We start from the raw sequence: 21,187 nt of genomic DNA on the forward strand, positions 1-21,187 counted from the left end.
ATGATGCGACATTTTCTTTCCAGCTGAGAGTGGAGCCCCCCCACCGCCCCCCTCATTTTTGGCCTTCCAGCACTGTCCGCATCTGCTCGAGCTAATGTTCCCCAGATCCTCCTCAAAGGGGCACCGAGGGCTGGCACGCAGAAGCGAAGCCCCTGGGGCTGTATCTCTGAAACCCAAGAAACCTCAAATGCATTGTGTTTCCATAAATGCTCCTCAGCTGACGGGGCTGTGGGGAGTTTCTGCTCTCTTCAACCCTTGCCTCTCCTTTGGGAATGGGAGGCACAGGCTTTAAATCAACTTTCCGGGTGTCTGTGTGCAGAAATCGCGCTAATGTTAGAGCGTGACGGAACCACAACACGAGGGGGCCTGGGCTGACAGATGGGGGGCCCTGAACCACGGCTGCCCCTGGCTTGGGCTGGCCCTGCCCTTGCCCTTGCCCACAGCCTGGTGAGGGCGAGCTGTCACCACCCTGCCAGGCAATGGCAGCTTTCCTCAGGACTGAGGAGTCCTTAGCCTGTCGAGCAGGATGGAGCCCCCAGGGTGCCCTGTGGTTTTGTTTTGCTTTCTTTTATTTTAAAGTAGACTACCACACCATTAGAACTGAATTGTCACTAAATGGAATTGCTTGTTGCAAAATGCGTAATAGGTAAAATTTTTTTAAGAAAGGAAGTTCTTTAATGTTGGATCTTTGTATACTTTCAAGCCTAATCAACAAGAAGGGGGATTTAATCTGTGAAACAGAGAGCAGCTAACAAGGAAGCTCTAAGTGATAGCCAGGTGTTAGAAAAACAGATCACTTGGTAGAATTGCCTTAAGGTTTAAGGTTTGATCTCAGACCTAGGGGAGTAGGATGCCCACTGATAGTGGACACAATGCATGCAGAATTTATGGGCCACAAGGACATTAGTGGAACTCCCAAGATAAGGAAGAAACTAATAAAGCCAAGTCAGCTTGTGCTGAAATCAGCTCCAACTGCGTACGAGGTAGTTCTGGCAGAGGCAGATTGTGACCACTGACTCACAGATCACCAACCTAAGAAACCCACCAACTCAAAATAAGGTAAAAACTGTGCATGCAGACTAATTTGCATGAGAAACAAGAGAATCATTAACCAATAGAAGATAGAATACTGATTAATAAGAGAACTATGTAACTTGTAGCCAATGAACACTAATTCCTTTGTTTGCTAAAATGTGCAAATAGTAAAAAGTTTTAATAGTTGATGTGCCTGATTTGTGGAATTCCACCAAGCACCTAGGCTTGCACAACTCTGAAATAAATAATCAGTGTCTCTCTTGAGTGTATAATTATTGGCTTGTTGCACACTGGGTAATGAATTTGATTTTCGTGAACAACATGCTGACACAAACCCCTCCTATCGTGATAGCTTTGGGGCATTAGGTACAATATTTCATGTTTTCCTGCAGTCTCAAAGAGACTTCAAAGGAGTTGAACGAGCAAAAATATTTCTCCTCATCTCTGGTGGCAGAGAGGGAGAAAACAGGAAGGAAGGGTTTCTGCACCCTGAGCTGAGGTCTGTGATGCTGAGTGCCCATGGAAAGTGCCATGTTATTTCTTCAGTTAGCTCCAGCTTTGGTAGGACTTGCAGGAGCAGCCTTCTGTCTCACAGATGCAGTCATTATTTTGAAGGATAAGGCTGTGTGTATGTTGTGAATGTTCATTAAGCTAAAATTCCAGCTCTCAAAATGTGCTCGATGAATGGAGCATTGAAAACATAATAGGTTTTTGCTCACTTATTTTTTAAATACTTGTTTTCATGAGATAAGCAGTCAGTAGAAAGTTCAAAGCACATGTAGAAGAGAAAATGCCCCTGAGAAATCACAAATTCAGTTTCTTCTGCTGGTGTTTCAGTCCTTTTGTATTGAGTTCTTGAGAGTGTTCAGCACAGGAGTGACAGATGTGATGTTGAAAATACAGGTTATTCCAAAAGAATGATATAAAATATTCAATGCAAGTGAATTCTGAACTCAGTGAAAGCAGGTTTTGTGCTTGAAATTTGCATCTAAGAGCTATCTTCTCCTGACTATGGAACAGAAATATACCATAAGAATCACATGTACAAACTAAACATTAGCTTGGATTTTAGATATGAAGTATTTGCAGCTAGTTGCTTAAGAGCAATCTAAAATAGAAATGGAATGAAGATGATATTACAAAAGACAGCTGAGATAAATGAATTCCTTTAAACTACAATTTAAAAACCATCTGATAATTTTATGCCCATACATAAATAAAAAGAAATTACTTCTGGAAATTAATCTTTAATCAAGTATGAGGATTCAATGTTAAACATACAGTTTTCTGTATGAACAATATTTTTAGGTGAGACTAGTAATGCAAGCCTAGGGAACAGTCCTAAAATGTTTTCCATGTTTCCGGATGTAGTAAGTTATGCTCAGATCTCCAAAAGATAATAACAGTCTGTAGGAGTTCCTAAGCATAAAAACTAAAAAACCATCCTTGCAATGGCGTTTTGGACTGCACTGCATAGACCTCCTAAACTAAGCTAGGCTGGTTGAACAGGAGGAGAGCAGGAATTCCTGTAACAGACACAGAATATCCAACTACTGCACCACTTTCTTCTGTGAAAGACAGAAACTGCTGCTGTGTCTGCACCTATGTGCACATACAGCAAAGCAGTTTGGAGGTCTCTCTGCCTGGACTTGCATGCAACTTGTGTGCACTGTAGGAACTGAGTTCATCATGTTCACCTTCATCCTTCACTGGAGCATATTTTTGGAGCTATTCATCTGTAAGGCTGGGATAGGATGGGACAGAATCCTGCCAGTTGTTGCCTTGTTAATTCACTTAGGGAATCACTACTCAATAAATAGGCAAGGTAGCTCCTGTGAACTGACATTCAACCTGTGAATTACACACTGAAGTCCTGAGGCTGGTCCCATAATCTGCAGCAGCATATCACAAGATGTACCCGCAACAACTACTGCAGTCTTGGAATATGTTCAAGTGGAGCCTAGTAATGATTACAGCCATTTTTGAAAGCACAGCTGGATTTTGCTAAGCTCTGCCCACCTTCAGCAAAAGTCTGTCCATTCATTGGAGGGATTGTGCTCTGTTTCAGAGTTCTTTTTTTTTACCCTGAGTTAACCAGAACTTGGCTTTGGTCCTTTAAATCCTTCTCCCTATCAACTCAGCAACCACAGAGGCAGTTTATTACTGAAAAGAAATCTAAGAATCACTTTTGGCCAGCATTGTCTTGGAAAGTTCATTTTATTAACATGGTTTTGGTTTTATTTCAAAAACACTTTGACAATCACTGACATTTTTGGAACCAGTAAAACACAAGAGACTTACTGCTAAAGGCCTAAGCTTTGCATTTTTCTGCAGCAAACAATGTGATGTGCTACTATGGTAAATTCAATTCAAGCCACTGGCTGAAAGGAAATAAGTACTGAATGTTGCCTTTTTTTCTTCATTTTCTAAAATATGTTTTGTATGAATGCTAGTGCTTCTGAGATATACTTGTTTAACTACTCAGCTTATTTGCTTTTTATCTATAGTGGAGGTGACAGATATATCAATATTGGCAACATAAAGTTTCCTCACACGCCTGCTTTTATTGTTCAACTTTGACCTAAAGTAACTATCTCTTGACTTTTTGCTGAGATTTGCCAGCAAGGGTCCCAGTTTGTGTTTTACATTAATGTCTGTCAACTGAGAGTTCAACTAAGATCACCTAATGCACCTAAAAAGAAATACTGGGAAATATCTGAACACTTTCTTTTATTTTTGTTGTGGTTTTTTTCTGTTGTTGTTTAAGGCAAGCTGAAGGAGAATTTCTGGTCTGCAAGCTGCATAAAGACCCTTTTTCTGATATTTTGCATTCGCTGGAACTCCATACATGGTGGGAAGAATGCAAGGGCAGTACAGAGGTAAGTCGTGTGCTGGCATAAGCAGACTTGACTGCTAGATTTTTCAGTGGATTATATTTGATTATATTTGGTTTATGTGTCCCTGGGTCTGTGCCATCTTCCATTCTGTCCCTTTGAAAACTATGTTGAGTAAGTGAGAGGCAATGTAAGCATCTCCATTTCAGTGACTGCAGTATATTATATACTTGTGTTGTTGCTTCACATCATAAGTGGGTTTTGTTAGAAACTCGTTTTACTGTCTGGAATTTTCAGCTGCAAAAATGGTCAAATGCTTTGTTTGAAGTTCCCTATGCAAATCCACAGTGTGCTACTGTCAACTTCTTACTTTCAGGGAGAAGAATGCAGCGGTATGTTGGTCTGAAGAGAGTGGTTGCTTTTTTAGTTAGCAGGAAACATATGCTGCAGATGTTTCAAAGTTTTGGCTTTTAATATAGCTTTGATATCTACTATGTCAGACTGTTAGTTTTGACTGATTCTCCCTTTATTGGGATGGGTTTTATTTATCCTATATGTTGCTGTGATAGGTTCCTAGGAGCTGAAGTGAACTGGCATAGCTGATCCAAGAGTTTGTGATTTTTAGTAGTATGGATATTTATTTAAAATAGAAACTCTTTCTTAAGTTTGCAATATATTCTTTTTATCTCAACTTTATTTCAAAGTGGCTGTGTAAATTGTATGACCTGTTTGTGTAGTTGTATAACCAGGTTATTTCCCTATAAGAATGGAAAAGAACTAGTTAGGTTCTTTTTCTGTTTTGGTTTGGTTTGTGGTGAGGTTTTTTCTGTTGTTTGTTTTGTTGAGGGTTTTTTTGCTTTTTGTTGTTTTTTTTTTAAGGTTGGAGTGTTCTTTTTGGTACCTTTTATTTCTTACTTGCAAATGTATTATGAGTTCTCAGAAGCTGACATTCTGAAGGGTTACAATTCAGGACTGCCAAAATATATGTGATAACTGCCCAGATGTCTCTAAACTGAGTGTAACAAACACACACATTTTTCTTGAGGAGGTGTAAAAAGCAAGGTGTGCATATGGTGCACAACAGAAGGATGCTCTGGCTGTGCAGTATTATGAATGGCATAGCTGCTAGCACACTTCTCAGATCCTAAGTGGAAAGTTTCTTACCTACCAGGAAGCCCATATTATTTTTGAGTGCCCTCATATTGAACTCAGTGTAGTTGTTGATGAGCCCCTACAAAGAATGATGTCCACATACGTGCACAGACACCATAGTCATCAGTTTACCGCAGGCACACAGCACTGGGAATAGAACTTCAGACCTTCGCCTCCGCAAACACAGCTGCTCATCTGGCCGTGGGCTTTGTAGCCAGCAGAGGGAACTGATAAACACTCTCGTAAGGCTGCTCTGTGTATTTTTTTCTAACCAAGAGAGGGCACTGATTTTCACTCCCTTTTGAAGAGGGTCCATTTCATGTCACCCCTCAACAGTTTCACCTGCCGTTCAAGAAGCAACAGACTTATATTCATCTTGTTTTTGCTATAAAATATGGACTTGAATGGAGAAGTTTTAATCACCAAAAGATGTCCCTAGGCTGCACAGTGGTATTAATCCCCTGCAGTGCAATTATGAGACATTAAATTCATTACACATCAAGACAATTACAGAAACACTTCCAACATTTCAGGAGTACAGGGAGAACAAGCACAATTGTTTACTGATGACTACAGAGACTAGCCACAGTTATTGCACAAGACCTACAAAAGGCTTCAGAACCAGGACTTAGATTATCTTTTTGAACATATATGGCTCCACAACTTTTGATGGAGGGGAATTCTGTTAGCATAAAGAATAGATCTTACTTTCTGGAGGGAAAGCCACAAAAAAGGAAAAAACACACAAAACTCTAGGAAGTGTAAGTGGCAAAAATGAGAACTTTTGTACAGTTAAATGCAGCTGTTTGTTGTTTTTTTATGAGACAGAACAAGCAACCTCTGATGTTTTTGTCTTCTCTTGTTTCTCGCTACAGTACCTCCATTGAACCATTGCTCTTTTAGAAATATGACAATAGTGAAAATTGTAAATTATATCCCTGTGGAAGGAAAAAACTCCCATCTTAGAATAATTGGAAGGCCAAAAAAGTAAGGGAAAATATAGGGATATATTTAAGCTTAAGAGATAGAACTTAATCTTACCTCCCATGAGATAGATAGCAAGACATAGAATAAGTGAGCAGAAAATTCTGGCATGTAGTTATGCTCAGGGATATAAGAAAATTGTCCTATCTTCTACAGTAGGTAGTGAGATGACAATGGTTCTTTTTCTAGTCCTCCAGTTACCTCTCACATGTTTGCTACCTTATCTATGACCAATGCTTGCTTAGCAATAGTTTTTAATTTGAAAGAATAAGAGACAAGGCCTCCATCCATACAGCAGTAACTCTAGAAACTGAGCATCAGAATGTGCTGGGGTTTTTTTGTTTGCTTGTTTGTTTCCTTGAAAATGAAGTATTTGCAAGGCCACGGGATCAATTACGAGCCTGTACCCTCATAAATTAACTCTAGAGTTAAAAACTGAAGGGATAGGGCAAAGCTGGTGGTTGGGTTTTTGTTTGTTTGTTTTAATGGGTGTGAAATTATATCCTATACGTTTATAGAAGTGGCACATGATTGCAATTGTAGAAAAGAAAGGGAGACTATAGTCTACGCCCCCTACAAGATCCTTTGAATAATTTTGCTTAAGCATCATGTTAAGCTTCTCTTTGAGCTCTTACTGCTACCGAGTTACCAAGACTGAGTTCTTTTAGTTGTTGCCCATCATTTCTAGTCCATGGCAGTAGATCTCTGCTTCCACATCCTTCCAAGAGTAGGTTGGTCTCCTTTCACCACAGAGTGTAAGAAAGAGCTGGGCATTTGGTTATTTGTTTATTTACCCTCTCCAAGAAGGGTTTATTTGTAAATCCCGTTAAGGGGTTTGTAAAGGGTTTCCCAGGAAGTTTGAAAGTGTTAGGAGTAAATTACCTCTCTCAAGATTTGTCACTGGAATTCTCCTTGCTGTTCAGCCCTAAAGAGTCATGCAAAGACAGATCAGCTACAAAGGGGTGGACTTTATAAGGCTGAATACAAAATGAATTGTGAAATTAAAGTGCTGGCCTGGAACCCAGAAGAGCTAAATCTGACACTCTACCATGAATTTTCACTGTAACCATAAGCAAAAGAGTTCATATATTTAGTGGCAGCATGGCCAGAGGAAAACATAATCTCTCCCTATAGAGAGTTGTATGAAAATAAATTCATGAAGGTAAGAATGTTTCACAAGCAGTGGTGGTGGCAGAACTATGCATAGATAGCAGACAGTGATATGTTTATCCTGTGTTTCTAGGTGTCTAGTCTAACACTCTAGGCAGCACTGGAAGCTGGTGGCTTAAGTGGATATTAGTACCCTAAATAAACACCTAAAAAACCTAAGCATAACTACAAGGAGAAATAGCTGAGCATCCCTGCTCAGCTTAACTGGCTGAAAAAACTGATGTCTCTTTACCTTGACTTTATTATTTAAAATTCTATGATAATTACTCAAAAAAATCTGAATTCCTTGTTCTACCACTGATTCAGTTTTAAAAATTATTGTGGTTGTAGCATTATTTTAAAATTACAGTACTTTTATTTTTCATTTTAATATCACTACACTTTAATCTTGTAAAAAGGAAATTCAGATCAGCACAAAGGTCAATAAATGCATTCCTAGATATCTCAGTTCTCTTGGAGATCTTCTGGCTGTAGTTTCCCTTCATCCCCTGCTGCAGAGTGATGCTAAGCTGAATTATCTACTCAGCTTAAAAGAGAAACTGCTCAGAGGAGATTCTGATCTTAATTAGATGCATTCCTTTGAAAAGAGTTTTCTTAATATGTCCTGCAATCCATTTTTCAAATGCCAAAACATTACATTTCACAGCAAGCTTTAATAAAAAGTATTTTGCTATAAACACATTTCCTGTGGCAAATGCATTTTTTTTTCCATGAACATTGCTCTGTTAAAATTTTTGATTTATCTGATAGAGTAAAATTCTGTGTGAACAAATGAGGCTTAACTGCCAGATTGTAGACCTAAATTCTGTATGCATTACACATAAAATCACATATTGTGTTTTGCAACAGGGGTGTTTTTGGAAGGGAAAGGGAGGTTTGCTATAAAAATCAGATGTTAACTAAAGAATAAAATTTTGTGGCCAGTCATGAGGAAAACAACTGGGCTCTATTCCTGTTTTCTGTGGGCAATTTATATGAACTCCTGGATGCAGAAATAGTTTTGCTCTAAGTCTGCTGCAGAAAGTACTGCACTTTGTTTTTTGAATAGTTAAATTTGTTTGGGTTTTGGATTTTTGTCATTTGTTTGGGTTTGTTTAAAGATACTTATGTAATCTTCCAGGCAAGTAGCTGAAGGCAGTATTTTCTTTTCCCCATTAGTTAGAATAGATAAGATATAAAATGCAGAAAAAATCTTAGATACAGTATGAAGAAAAGGGCACTGAGCAGAGTTCTGCTGTTGTTATACAGTGCTACAGCTTAAAATATTGCAGCTAATATGAGTACAGCTATATGTGGATATAATTCTTTCTTAGAGAAGGCTTTTTATTTGTGGAAAGATCAAAAAAGAGTCAATTTATAAAGAGAATTGGGTATTAAATCATTCTTTACTGCAGAATGTATTGCATATTTACAGACAGCATTAGCTGCTTGCTTTTGGCAGTTCATGCTTTCCCTCCTCTCTGAGCACTGGAGAGAGGCATTCTAGGATTAGGATTTCTATGATGGAATTTCTTTAAACAGGTGACTGTGTGTTAAAAGTGCACTGACTTACACAACATGACAAATTGGTACTGGTCACTAATAGATTCATCTCAGTGTGGATGGATAGATGCATGGATGGGAGTGCAAATATAATTTTGAAACTACTTACTTTTTAAAGTTTTAACTGTTCAGTAACTGTCTCTGTCCTCTAGCATTAGAAATGCCCATGTAGGCAAACTGTAGGTAAAATATAAACAAGCTGATCGAAAAATTTCATAGAGACACAAGGTCTGTTGTTCCAAGAAACAGAACTTTGTTGGTAAAATATGTACTTTAAGCATATTTGGTACCAGATGATGAATTACATCAGCCTTATTCCTGTGCTTCTGTGCGGGCTTAAGTTCCATCACACTTTTTTTAAAGGCAGTGAAACACGTGAAGATGCACTTCAGTCTCAAGGTTGTCTCAATCTGGCTAGTAAATGATATTAGCAACAAAAACCAATCCCTTCCTTAAATTAGCACTAAGCTTTTTTTTTTTCCTCAAACAGAATTTAAGGAAGCTTTGCAGTGAACTTTTTTTGATAACTTTGACTGGAGTGAGAGGGGAACTATTAAGAGGGATAATAAATTGTTATAATTGGTCTGGGTATACTAACCTCTTCAAAATCAATCAGAAAAGGAAAGAAGACCATTTCTCAGCCACAGTGTTTCCCAGCAAGATCTGCTTTTATTTCATTGCTAAAACAACAGACTGTTACTAACTTAAATGTCAGATGACACTACATCTGAAAAAAAAGGGGGGGTGGGGAGCCAGCACCACCCAGCAAGGCAGTGCTAGAGTTCACATTAAGATTTCCTCACAATAGCTGGTTAGAACAGAAACCTGAAGTAGCAGTAGTCTTACCTTGAGTATACAAGATCCAAGAAGAGAAGATCACTGGTTCAAAACACTGGAGGACTGAGAAAGTGCTCTGATCTGCTGCTGGTAGCATGCACTTGGCTTTTATGTGCAGGTGGGAGGAGCTGCTCCCTACGGTAGGTGGGCAGTGAGGATAGCAGGCAGACAGCCTTCAGAAGGCATTATACAGTAGGTTTTTGCTCTTTGGGGACAGAGAGAGGGAGAAAAAGCAAGCTGGATGGCATTCACATGAGAAACAGAGTTGGATTTTTTTACTGGTTTTTTTTTCTGTCAGTCTTCAGTTAGCTGAAGATTTTCTACCGTATTTGTTTCTCTAAATCTGAATCTCTGAATTATTCCAGTTGCAGTTACAATGCTACTAGGTCTCACTTCGGATTTTGGAAGGATTTTTACAACCGTGAGATAAGAATGCAAAGTCTTTTTCAGAAAGGTCGGTGTTTCCCTTTCTAAAAAGGGATAGCTATGAAGAATCTGCCCCTTGATCCTTGAAGTTGTCTGTTTACTCAGGGATTAAACTTCCTTTATATTCCAAATGTCTACTAGATCTCAGCTCCGGAACCCTCCTAAGTTTCTGTTTTGCTGAGCTACACAGCTTTTTCTTGACGCAGCTGTAACGTGTTCCATCTACACACTGACTTTTCTAGCAGCTTGGTTTAGAGCACTTTTATTGTTCACTGTGTCTGAGTTCTAAACAATTTTCCCAACTGGTATTCTCAAAAGGCAAATGTAGCCAAAAAGACAAACCAGTAGGAATATGCATTCCTGGTGGTTTCTGTGTAAAATCATTCATTGTTTATTTTAACTCGTTCATTGCTTTCAGAGCACAGAAGAATGGATGGCACAGTGTCCAGACACTGGCTCCTGCAGGCAAAACAGACAGTTGTACCTGTCTCAAACACACTAATTCTCTATTTGCACTTATTTACACATGTTCCTGCATGAGGCATCTGGGCCTGTATTATTCACCATAATACATGAGTAAAACCCATGTTGTATTGGAACATTTAATGGGGGGAGAAAGCTGGAAAGATAGAACAGGAATGGAAGGACAGTGGTGTGCAATCAAAGGAGAGACTAGAGGTGCATCCTGACTTAAAATCCAGGGAGGACCAGACAGAAAAATGAATGAGAACCTTAGTTCCAGAGCTGAGATAAGCAAGTTTGTAGCAGGGTTTGTGGAGATGAGATATGATGCATACTGCTGCTTGCACCAAAGGACTAAACTGGCCACTAGATAAAGAGGTATAAGATGCTTTTTTAAAAAAAACCCTCTACTAATTGAGTGGATCAGACATATTTAGTTGCATACGATTTTATTTTATTTTGTCTTTTTAGAAAAAGGCTTACAAATCATGCAGCCATCAACCTGGATGTCAGTGTTATGTGGCAAAAGCAGCTTCATAACCTTGATGACAACCCCTGTGAGATTTGGGACTGTCAAGCTGAAAAGAACTGGTGAAATTGCTAATTTTTCTGACAGGTATTGGGTTGCTGTTGGATAGGGCATTTTCTACATAATGCAACTATTATTAATATATTATATTATTAAAAATATATTAATATTAAGCAACATATTGCAAATAATTGGGAAAAGAAGTCCTGTTATTTTGCTATTTCTGCAGCACTCAATGTATTTCTACAGTTTTCATTAAGAAATGAGTTTCTGCTCTGAAGAGATTAGTGTGCTTTTAGAAAGGCTACATGAAGTAATTACAGCATGGGAATAGGGAAAGCAAGGATACTGCAATAGGTTTATGTAATTCATTCAGTTAAGGCACCTTGTAGTGATTCAATGACTAAATAATATAAGTAAAGTGGAATTCTACTCAACTGACATCTAACCAATCAGATGATTTCATACTTAGAAAAATCTAAGTTGAGACTTTCAGAAAAAAAAGAGTAAATAGTACCTATTTACTGTCCTTATCTGATAGTTAAACTTTTCTTAGTCTCAAAATTTCTGAGCTTTCTGTAGATCCCTTCTAAAATCAGAGGATACTTCTATGAACCCAATGCCATCTAAAGGTACCTTCTAATGATCAAGCTCTCTTTTTAATTTTCTTGAGATCAAAACTTTAAATGTAAAGGACTAGCTGTATGTTGATATATTTTTGTTTTTTTTTTTTTTAACTCTTGACCATAAACTTCAGGTGCTAAGCACCACTTCAATTCTCAGAAGTGAGTCAATACTCAAACCAGCTCTGTGTAACTCTTCCCTACTCAGTGGGCTGTGCATACTGATGGTGTCTCCTGCTGTACTGCAGGCTCATGGATAGCCTTACCTTTTTATACTTCTAGAAGAGAATAATAAAGAAGTTTTTCTTGAGTTCTTTCCTTTGGGGCATCTCAAAGCACTTTACAAGTATTAAATAAACCTACCAACACATAAAATAGGTAAAAAGTATTAGACTTACCTTAATGATTATTAAAGCAGTACCATAATGCAATTATATGGAAGATTACCTCATGAGGTTAGAACATTATGCATATATCTCATAGAATTATAGAATATCCTAAACTGGAAGGGACCCACAAGGATCACTGAGTCCAACTCCTGGCCCTGCACAGGATCACTGCAAGAATCCCTCCATGTGCCTGAGAGCATTGCCCAAGCACTTCTTGAACTCTGTGAGGATTGGCACCATGACCACTTCCCTGGGGAGCCTGTTCCAGTGCCCAACCACCCTCTAGGTGAAGAGCCTTTCTCTAATATCCAGTCTAAACACCTTCTGACACATCTTCATGCCACTCCCTTGGGTCCTGTCACTGGTTACCAGAGAGAAGAGATCAGTGCCTGCCCCTACCCCTCCTCTCAGTCTCCTCTTCTCCAGGCTGAACAGACCCAGTGACCTCAGCTGCTCCTCACACAGCTTCCCCTCAAGGCCCTTCACCATCTTTGTTGCCCTCCTTTGGACACTCTCTAAGAGCTTAATATCTTTCTTACATTGCTGCGACCAAAACTGCCACAATATTCAAGGTGAGGCAGCACCAGTGCAGAGCAGAGCGGGACAATCCCCTCCCTCAACCAGATGGTGATGCTTTGCCTGATGCCCCCCCAGGACACAGTTGGCCCCCCTGGCTGCCAGGGCACTGCTGACTCATATTCAACTTCCCACTGACCTGGACCCCAGAATCTCTTTCTGCAGGGCAGCTTTTCAGCCTCTTGTTCCCCAGTCTGTATATACACCCACGGTTGCTCTGTCCCAGGACCTGTGGTTTCTGGTCACTGCAACACTTACCTTCCCTAATGAGATTTTTAGTAGATGAAGCTTTATCAAAATATCTGTGGGAGATTTGATTTAGGTCATCACACGATCAGCTGGATTTCAGGCCACACTACCAGGCTGGACAGTAAATTCAATGTGGACACATGGCAGGAAAGGTTCCTACAACTAGTCCAAACTGTCCATTTCCATCTGCCTTTTAAAAATAAAATCCATTCTTGCCTGAAAATATCTAGCTTTGCCATGAGCTTCAGAGAATTGTTTGAGGCAGCCTGTGCTTTCCAAAATCTGTATCAGGTATTTGCTTTACTTGATGGTAGGGCTATACCCATAGTGCAGAATAGAACTGTTAGGAAGGGAATCAACTTCATGAAAGTACCTTAGACTTAGTTAGATGGTTTGACCAAAGTTTTGAGAAGAATGCATGTTTGGTTTTCAGCGAGTTTTCTGTTAAATTAAATTAATTAAAGAATTAAATTAAATTAATTAAAGAATTAAATTAAATTAATTAAATTATCAAATTAAATTTGTTCTGGCATACAAAGCATATGTCAAAGAACAATTAGTAACACAGGTGGCATCATTCTTAAAAGGTTAAAACTATAGCTGTACAAATAACGTGCACTTGACTCTCAATTTTTTAAAAGGAGATGAGCCAAAATTCCTGCATTTGTTTTATAAAGGAATTAAGTGATTACTCCCTGTTTGCCCTGAATGTGACAGAGCTAAAATAGTGTGGTTGAATGTGTTAGTAGTAGATGGAGAAGGAATCAGTGGGAATAGACTGGGAGGTTGAACCTTTGCAAATGAATGACCATTTGGGTAGCATCACAGCAACAGCTCAGGTAGGTGGTATTTGCTCTTTGGCAGTATTATCAAAGGAAGAGGGTCCCCAAACAGTTAGATAACAGGGTGATGGCAGAAGATTAGCTATTAAGATCAAGGTGTCAATGTTTTTTTTTAAACACAACCCAAACAGTATTAGAAAGAGACCTCCTAACATAAAGTAGGATACAACAGGCAATAGCAACCTCATGAAGTAAAAGTTAACTCTTCCAAATGTCAGCTATAAATGTAAAAATTCCACTATTCAAGAAACAGGAAAACATTTCAGAGTTTTGTTTTGATGATTGTTGATAGAAAAATATTCTGAAGAGCCTACAGGCAAATTTCTCTTAACCTATGCAACCCTCATGTAAATATATTCTTCTTTTAATCTTATTTGACTGTAGGACCACAGACACCAACAATTTCTCCATTAGACTAGTGTTATATTTTATTAACCTAGGGTTTCAGGCAACATTCTATCTTCTGTCATACTTCCCATCATTGTCAGTTTTATTTAAAGTCTTTCCAGCCAGTTTGCCTTTTAAAGAATTAAATGTGACAGTGTTGCAGTTTTTATAGAGCATTTTTGGCTGATGGCGTTTTCTTTATAGTAAAGATTCACAGACTTAGAGAGGAGAGTAATGGGAGAAAGTGAACAGTTTTCAAAGTACAGCTCAATTAAATTTGTTTTCTCTGCATGATACTTAGAATCTGTTTGATATCGCCTTTCAGATTTGCATCTGTACATTAATGCCAGTCAGATGGTCTGGCTACAAAATCACTGTAGGATGCAAAATCAGGATACATTTTGGAATTGCAGATCTTGCATTCTAGGTAAGCATATACCTAAGGCCTGACTGTGTGTGGAGGCAGCACATATTTGCCTCAAACAATGTTTCCTCCAGTATTACAAGGTTTGTTCTTTAGCAAATAGCTGGATGGAGGCAGAATTGAAAAAAAAGAAACAGAAAATAATTGATACAGACCATCCTGTAGCTGTAACTAATGCCATTTTGTATGTCTTGACTGTGCTGATTCTGTTGTGTCCACCAGTGAAAAGGGAACGCAGTCCAAAGTTGGAAGTATCAGTTCAATCAATCCAGCCTCCAAATCCATCATTTATCTCCTATATTTACTGAATTCCTTTATCTTTGTGTCAGCTCTGGAATTTCCACTGCGATTCACTAGCTGATGTTGATGCTTACCATACCAAAACAGAAAAAAAATCACATATTTTTTTAATGGAGCAACTCTCTGAAGTCTTAACTTAGAGACTGTCAGTTTTTTTAGAAAGTATGTGATATAGCATAAGCCAACTTGAACATACAAAAACCGGGAACTCACAGACTGGGGAAGCAGTTCTGCTAAAACAATGGGAGAGTCTTGCTAGACAGCAAATGGAATGTGAGCCAGTAGTAGTTTGTGGCGGCAAAGAAGGACAACATTCCCTTGGACTGTAATAATAGGAGCACAGCCAGTAGCTTGGCAAAGTGATTATCCCCCTCTACACAGCACTTACTAGGCCATATTTAGGAGAGTATGTCCAGTGTTGAGCCTCGTAGTGCAAGAAAGGTGTCAGTGAACTGGGCCCAGTTCAGTGGAGGGCCCCTAACATTATCTTCAGGGCAGCAGCACTTGAACTGTGGGGTGAGGCTGCAGGAACCAGGCTGGTTCGGCCTGGGCAACACTTGGTTTTGGGGGCCCATCAAACAGCAGCCTCCAGCACCTATGGAGAGGTTATTAAGGAGGTGGAGCTGGGCTCTTCACAGTGTTGGAAGGACAACAGACAGCAGGCCTAAGTCAAAAGAAAGGATGTTGTGTCTGGATATAGGGAAAAGCTACTTTCCTGCAAAAGCAGTCAGGCAGCGGAGCTGGTTGGTTGGTGAAACTGCAGGCACCATCCTTGGAAGCTTTCAAAAACCAAGTAGATAAGCCTTGAGCAGCCTGATCTGACTTCATGGCTGACTCTTCTTCAAGCAGGGAATTGATTTGATTAGAGAACTAAGGTTCCTAATTATGCTGCACTCAGATGTTATTGTACAAAAATAGTGAGTACGTTTTCACTCAGGTGACATTGTACAAGGGTTCAGATTATCTGGGTTTCAGCTCATCTGCATTTAAGAGAGTGGCACACTGGCCCAGGGGATGATCAAAGGTGATAAGTTGTCCTTGTATTCAAATTTAGTGTTTGTACATTTCTGAAAAATAACTGAGATAAAACAGGGAAGTCATAACTTCTAACGTATGATTGAGGATTAAATAAGACTTGTCTTCAGTTCCACCGGAATGTGCTTGGTGGCAGTATTATGCATTCTGTGTGTGCATTTTGAATATTTTTCTTTTAAATAAGCTTCCTGAAATTTTATTTAATGAAGCCAAGTGGCACACATTTTGGCTGTGACATATATATATATTCTTTTGATACTTTTTGGCAAAAGATTGTATAGTGTTTTTTATTATAGAAAGATAATTTGTGCTCTGTTTCAAATGAAATATAGCATCCTTGGGAAAATATATTTCTGATCAAAGGAAATACTTGGCCCAGTGACACTGAAGTTAAAAAGGGAGTGAAACAGAACTTGAATAAAAATGTTCATGTTTTCTAATCCATCTCTACCACACAGGCCTTATGTCTTATCTCACAGATATTCCTCACTTTTTAACTACACAATTAATCAATTTTGAAATAATGCACAATTTTGCTGCCTTACATCAATAACAAATTCCTTCCCCTTCTGCAAAAAATAAAAAAGGCATATAGATACAGAATTAAATTGTTTATTTTGATTAATGTTCAAACTGCTAATATTATGAGAAAATCACTACACCATAAGAATTTGATCCTAAGCGTCATAACTATTTTTCTTCAGGACTGGGGTAAAAGTAGTTTTGTTGCATATTTAGTTATCGGTAAAATGATCAAAGTCTAGTAATTGAGATTTTTAAATTTTTTTTTAAAACTCAAAAGTGACATAAACTGGTCAGGGAATGGATGTATGGGAACTTTGCAGAGAACACCTAAAATACATCTTGTAGCAACAACCCGAATTTTCTTCAAATTGCATCAAATTTCAGTGTTGGGGGTGACAGAGTATTATTTACCCTAACTCCTGAGAATAGTGTGACAGAAGCAGGCCAGTTTCTGCTCTCAGTTGTACCACGGCAAAATAGGAGCATGAGCAGTGACATGATTGGCAATGCTCACACAGATTTCGGTGGAGTTGTTTTGCAATCCTTCGTTCTATTTCAGTCTTCTGACTTTGCTGCAATAGATCAGAGCATGTCCTGTGGAGTGTTTAGCAAAGAACCTGTCAGCTCAATGCCATTTGTCTTTCTTTTATTCCATCATTTTTATTATATATATTAAGTTGTAATCAGTCTTACTGATTTCGGTTCACAGTTTATTGTTTCCACTGCTCTCTTTTAGTGCAGACACTAAACAATGCTAGCTCGATCCCAAGAACCATAGGCTCAGTTCATGTAAGTGAAGGACTAACACAGTTTTCTTTTCTCCTACCTTGCTTTCCTCTCACCACACTCCGCCCTTTTTTTTTTTTGACAAAGTACTTTATTGAACTTCTAAAACAGCAGTCAACTCTGGAAACAAGTCCTCTGAGTTCATATTGGCATGGTGATGAAGAAGACATTTGAGTGCTCTGTCCTGTTTATGTCTCTGATCTTTTACAGGAAGCCACTGAAATCATTCTTACTGGGCAGCAGCTACATCAAAAGCTCTAGTATGGACAAAAAGTTTCTCTGACATTGCTGGTGAACAGATAACAACACTCAAATAAAAAAAGCACTCTTAAGCTTTTTCAAAGTGTTGATTTATTATCAATTAAGAAATTGGCTTGCCACCACGTTCACCATGAAGAGAAAAGGAATACAAAATGAACGCTTCATGATGCATCAACATGTCTTCATGCATTCCCAAATTGATACTTCAATCTCTTTTTTCCCATGGCATTTCATCTGGAAAAAAAGCTCTTTTATTGTGAACATTCATAACATTACCTTGAAAGAATGAATAGAAAATTATCATTTCTACATATTATATTCTGGACAAGGGCCTTTTCCTAACTGTAGAAATTCAGACAACTCTTTCAGTTCATAATAATTTAATTGTTTTTATAAACCTGTCTCATTGTGTATAATGGATACGTTCCCAGGGTGTCCCCCTGCTCATGTTATAAGTGGAGGATCTAGATCAGTGTTTACTATTTTTATTTAAATTATATCTGAAGCTTTAGGTAGCCTTCATTAATACACTCTAATGCATTCAGTAATGCTAACCAAACCAATGACAGGAAAGCAAGTTCACCACTTACTTAACCAACACCTTTTGCATTTAAGATGATACTGGTAAGCTTGTTTTTCACTTGTGTTTGTTTCTTGAAAAGAACTCAGTGGCAACCTACCAACCAACCTGAAGAACGGATTTTCCAGTTTTCCTCATCTCCAATCCTCCTTTGGCCTAGATATTAAGAGGAGCTTAAAAGAATATTGCATGTGATCAATCGGAGAATTTTTCTCCTACTGCAGACCAATTATATTAGTGTCAGAGGGTAAGGCATCTATAATTGTCTTATCTTTGTAGCAGCAGTGAGTGCACTGTCACTGCCACAGAAGCAGGAGATTAGTGCATAGTGCATGTAGTACAGACCCTACATTCTCCTGTGGGAGATGTGCAGACTTATGCTACACTAACAGTGTAGCTTTTTTGCACTCAAATACTTTTAGACTCTTTATCAAACTGCTTATAGTCCTATTTCCATGTCAGAACTCAGTGCTGTAAATTTAAAAAAGTATAGAGAACTTGACATTGTTTTATTTCTGTGAGTGCTCTGTTCAGGCTTGTTTATTTTACAAAAGTACAAGAACTCTTCTAGCTGGGATCTGTCATTCATGCACTTGCAATAAGAAAAGGCAGGCTGAACTTCTGAAGCTTTAACTCACAATATAGCATGTTATGTGAAAGCCTTTCTACTCCATCCAAATGCAAAGGCCATTCATATCTCAAAGCATTTATTTCTATTTATGTTGGACTGGATGGAGTGTCCAAGTGTTACTTTTTTCTCAAACAGTTCAGTGTTTGTATGTTACTACTAACATTTAAATAAATGCTAGCCAAAATGATTTTGTCCCACCGACATCAGATGAAGTTTATGTGAATTAAAAAAGCTTTTTATTTGTATATATTTGGTTGGAGGTTTTGTGTGTTGTGTTTGTTCTGTTTTTCTGAATTAATGGAATCGACTCGTTGTAGCTCCATTAGACTTCTCAGCAACAATTCTAGAGTAATTCCTCCCAGAAATCTTCAGAAATGAGCTGGGCATACACAGTTGACTACAGAAGGAAGTAGGATGCTTGGCAAAATAGCTGCTGCTTGACAACTTGTATCTGCATATTCTTACCATGCAGGAAAGGTGAGGTAGTTCCGGACAGGGAACCATTCAGGGAAAAAAATTTGGAGTAAAATGCTGACAAACTTGCTATCCTGCATTCATGTGTCTGTGCCGTGGTTTATCGCAATTTTGCCTGATAAAATGTTATCTAACCATTCCAGAGAAACTCTTGGGGTAAGTCCATGTTCAGTTTTTGGTTTGGATAGTCAACTGAAGTCAGAGGTGCTTATTTATACCATCTGATTCAGGAAGAATGGAAACCACTTTCTCATAGGATTATCTCTACTTTTCTGGTGCCGAAGGAAATACCATGACAGCAGCCTTTCTCAGGCTTTTATGATGAGTAATTTTGGATGAGGAGGACAGTGTTGTATGTACTTTGTTAATGATTTGGAACTATCAGCTGGTTTTCTCCATAATTTTTCTTTAAGAGCATTTTTTTATTAATTTACACACATAGACATGTATTACTTGTTTGCTTAGTATTATGGATGCAAGAAAATCACAGCACGCTGAGCTGTTCTGCTATTTGCATCTCAGAAGATAAGGTGCATTCCTGGAAAAATATAGTTTGGAAAAGACCTTTAAGATCAAGTGCAACTGTTACCCCAGCACTGCCAAGTCCACCACTAAATCATGTCTCTGTCACATCTACATATCTTTTAAATACCTCCAGGGTTGGCTACTCAACCACTTCCTTGGGCAGCCTGTTCTAGGGCTTGACAATCCTTTCAATGAAGAATTTTTTCCTAATATCCAATATAAACCTCTCCTGGCACAATTTAAGGCCATTTCCCCTTGTTCTATCACTGCTTACCTGGGAGAAGAAGCTGACCGCCACCTCACTACAGCCTCCTTTCAGGTAGTTGTAGAGGGCCATAAGGTCTCCCTTGAGCCTCCATTTCCCCAGGCTAAACAACCCCAGCTCCCTCAGCTGCTCCTCATAAGACTTGTGCTCCAGACCCTTCACCAGCTTCATTACCCTTCTCTGGACACGGTCCAGCACTTCAGTGACTTTCTTGTAGAGAGAGGCCCAGAACTGGACATAGGATTTGACATGTGGCCTCATTAGTGATGAGTACAGAGAGATAATCCCTTCCCTGGTCCTGTTGACCACAGTTTTCACAAGCCAAGATGCCATTGGCCTTCTTGGCCACCTGGGCACACTGCTGGCTCGTGTTCAGCCGCTGTCAACCAGCACCCCCAGGCCCTTTTCTGCTGGGCCACTTTCCAGTCACTCTTCCCCCAGCTGGTAGCACTGCCTGGGGTTGTTGTGACCCAAGTGCAGGACCTGACACTTGGCCTTGTTAAACCTCATACTGCTGGCCTCAGACCATTAATCCAGCCTATCCAGATCCCTCTGCAGAACCTTCCTACCCTCCAGCAGATCGACACTCCCACCCAACTCGGTGTCCGTGACCTGACTGAGGGTGCACTCAGACATATTTTGAAGTCACAGTCGGGTTGCTTGAAGCAAATGAAATTTTTTAGTGTTTCTAGAATTATGGTAAAGAAAAGAAATTAAACTGGAATGAAGTTGCAGGCTAGGTATTGCACATTTTTTTTAAGGGAGTTTAGGTTTTGCACAATTTGCTTAAGGTTGTTTTAAAATCCCTTACTATTTTCTTGTCTCACAATATTTATTCCCATTCTCACCCTCAAACTCATTTCCTCTGCCAGCAAAAAACATTTTATTTTTTCATCCCTCTATACTGCAAGTGGTGAAGGAGTACAGTAACAGCAATCACCACTGTGTGGTAACAGCAGAAACTATTCTATTTATTTTTTTCATGGTGTTCAGTTAACGAGGACCAGTTTCCACCCGGCCTTTCCAAGCCATGTCTCTGTAGGCTGACTTTATGATTCTGGAACAGCAAATTTCAGGGTGAAGTTCATGAGAACTAGAGAAGTGGACTTGATCAAAGCTTCTGACTATGGAATAATCTACAGAGAGAGACAAGAGAGAGCCAGCGTCAGATAGCACTCCAGAAATTTGCTGATCCTGTTATTTTTTTCTTAACTTTTTTTTAAGAGTTCACAACTTTCCAGAATGACAACATGAGTATTCAAATACGGCTGTACTTCAGAGATGTCTTATTATTAATAATTTATTTTCTTATTAGAGAGCACCTTGTGCTCTTTTTGTTTGTTT

At 38.9% G+C, this 21,187-nt stretch overlaps 1 protein-coding gene across 2 annotated transcripts in view; it reads right to left on the reverse strand.

Annotated features, from left to right (window-relative positions):
* COL8A1 (collagen type VIII alpha 1 chain) overlaps positions 1 to 9,664 on the reverse strand; it is an 86,094-nt gene extending 76,430 nt beyond the window's left edge. For both annotated transcript variants that reach the window (XM_017830828.1, XM_017830827.1), the window contains exon 1: positions 9,564 to 9,664. The gene's annotated coding sequence lies outside the window, so the exon portion shown is untranslated. The remainder of the gene's footprint in view (positions 1 to 9,563) is intronic.
* Between the last annotated feature and the right edge of the window lie 11,523 nt (positions 9,665 to 21,187).

Source organism: Lepidothrix coronata, unplaced genomic scaffold, assembly GCF_001604755.1.
Source record: "Lepidothrix coronata isolate B3197 unplaced genomic scaffold, Lepidothrix_coronata-1.0 Scaffold184, whole genome shotgun sequence".
In the NCBI taxonomy this organism is placed as follows: Eukaryota; Metazoa; Chordata; class Aves; order Passeriformes; family Pipridae; genus Lepidothrix; species Lepidothrix coronata.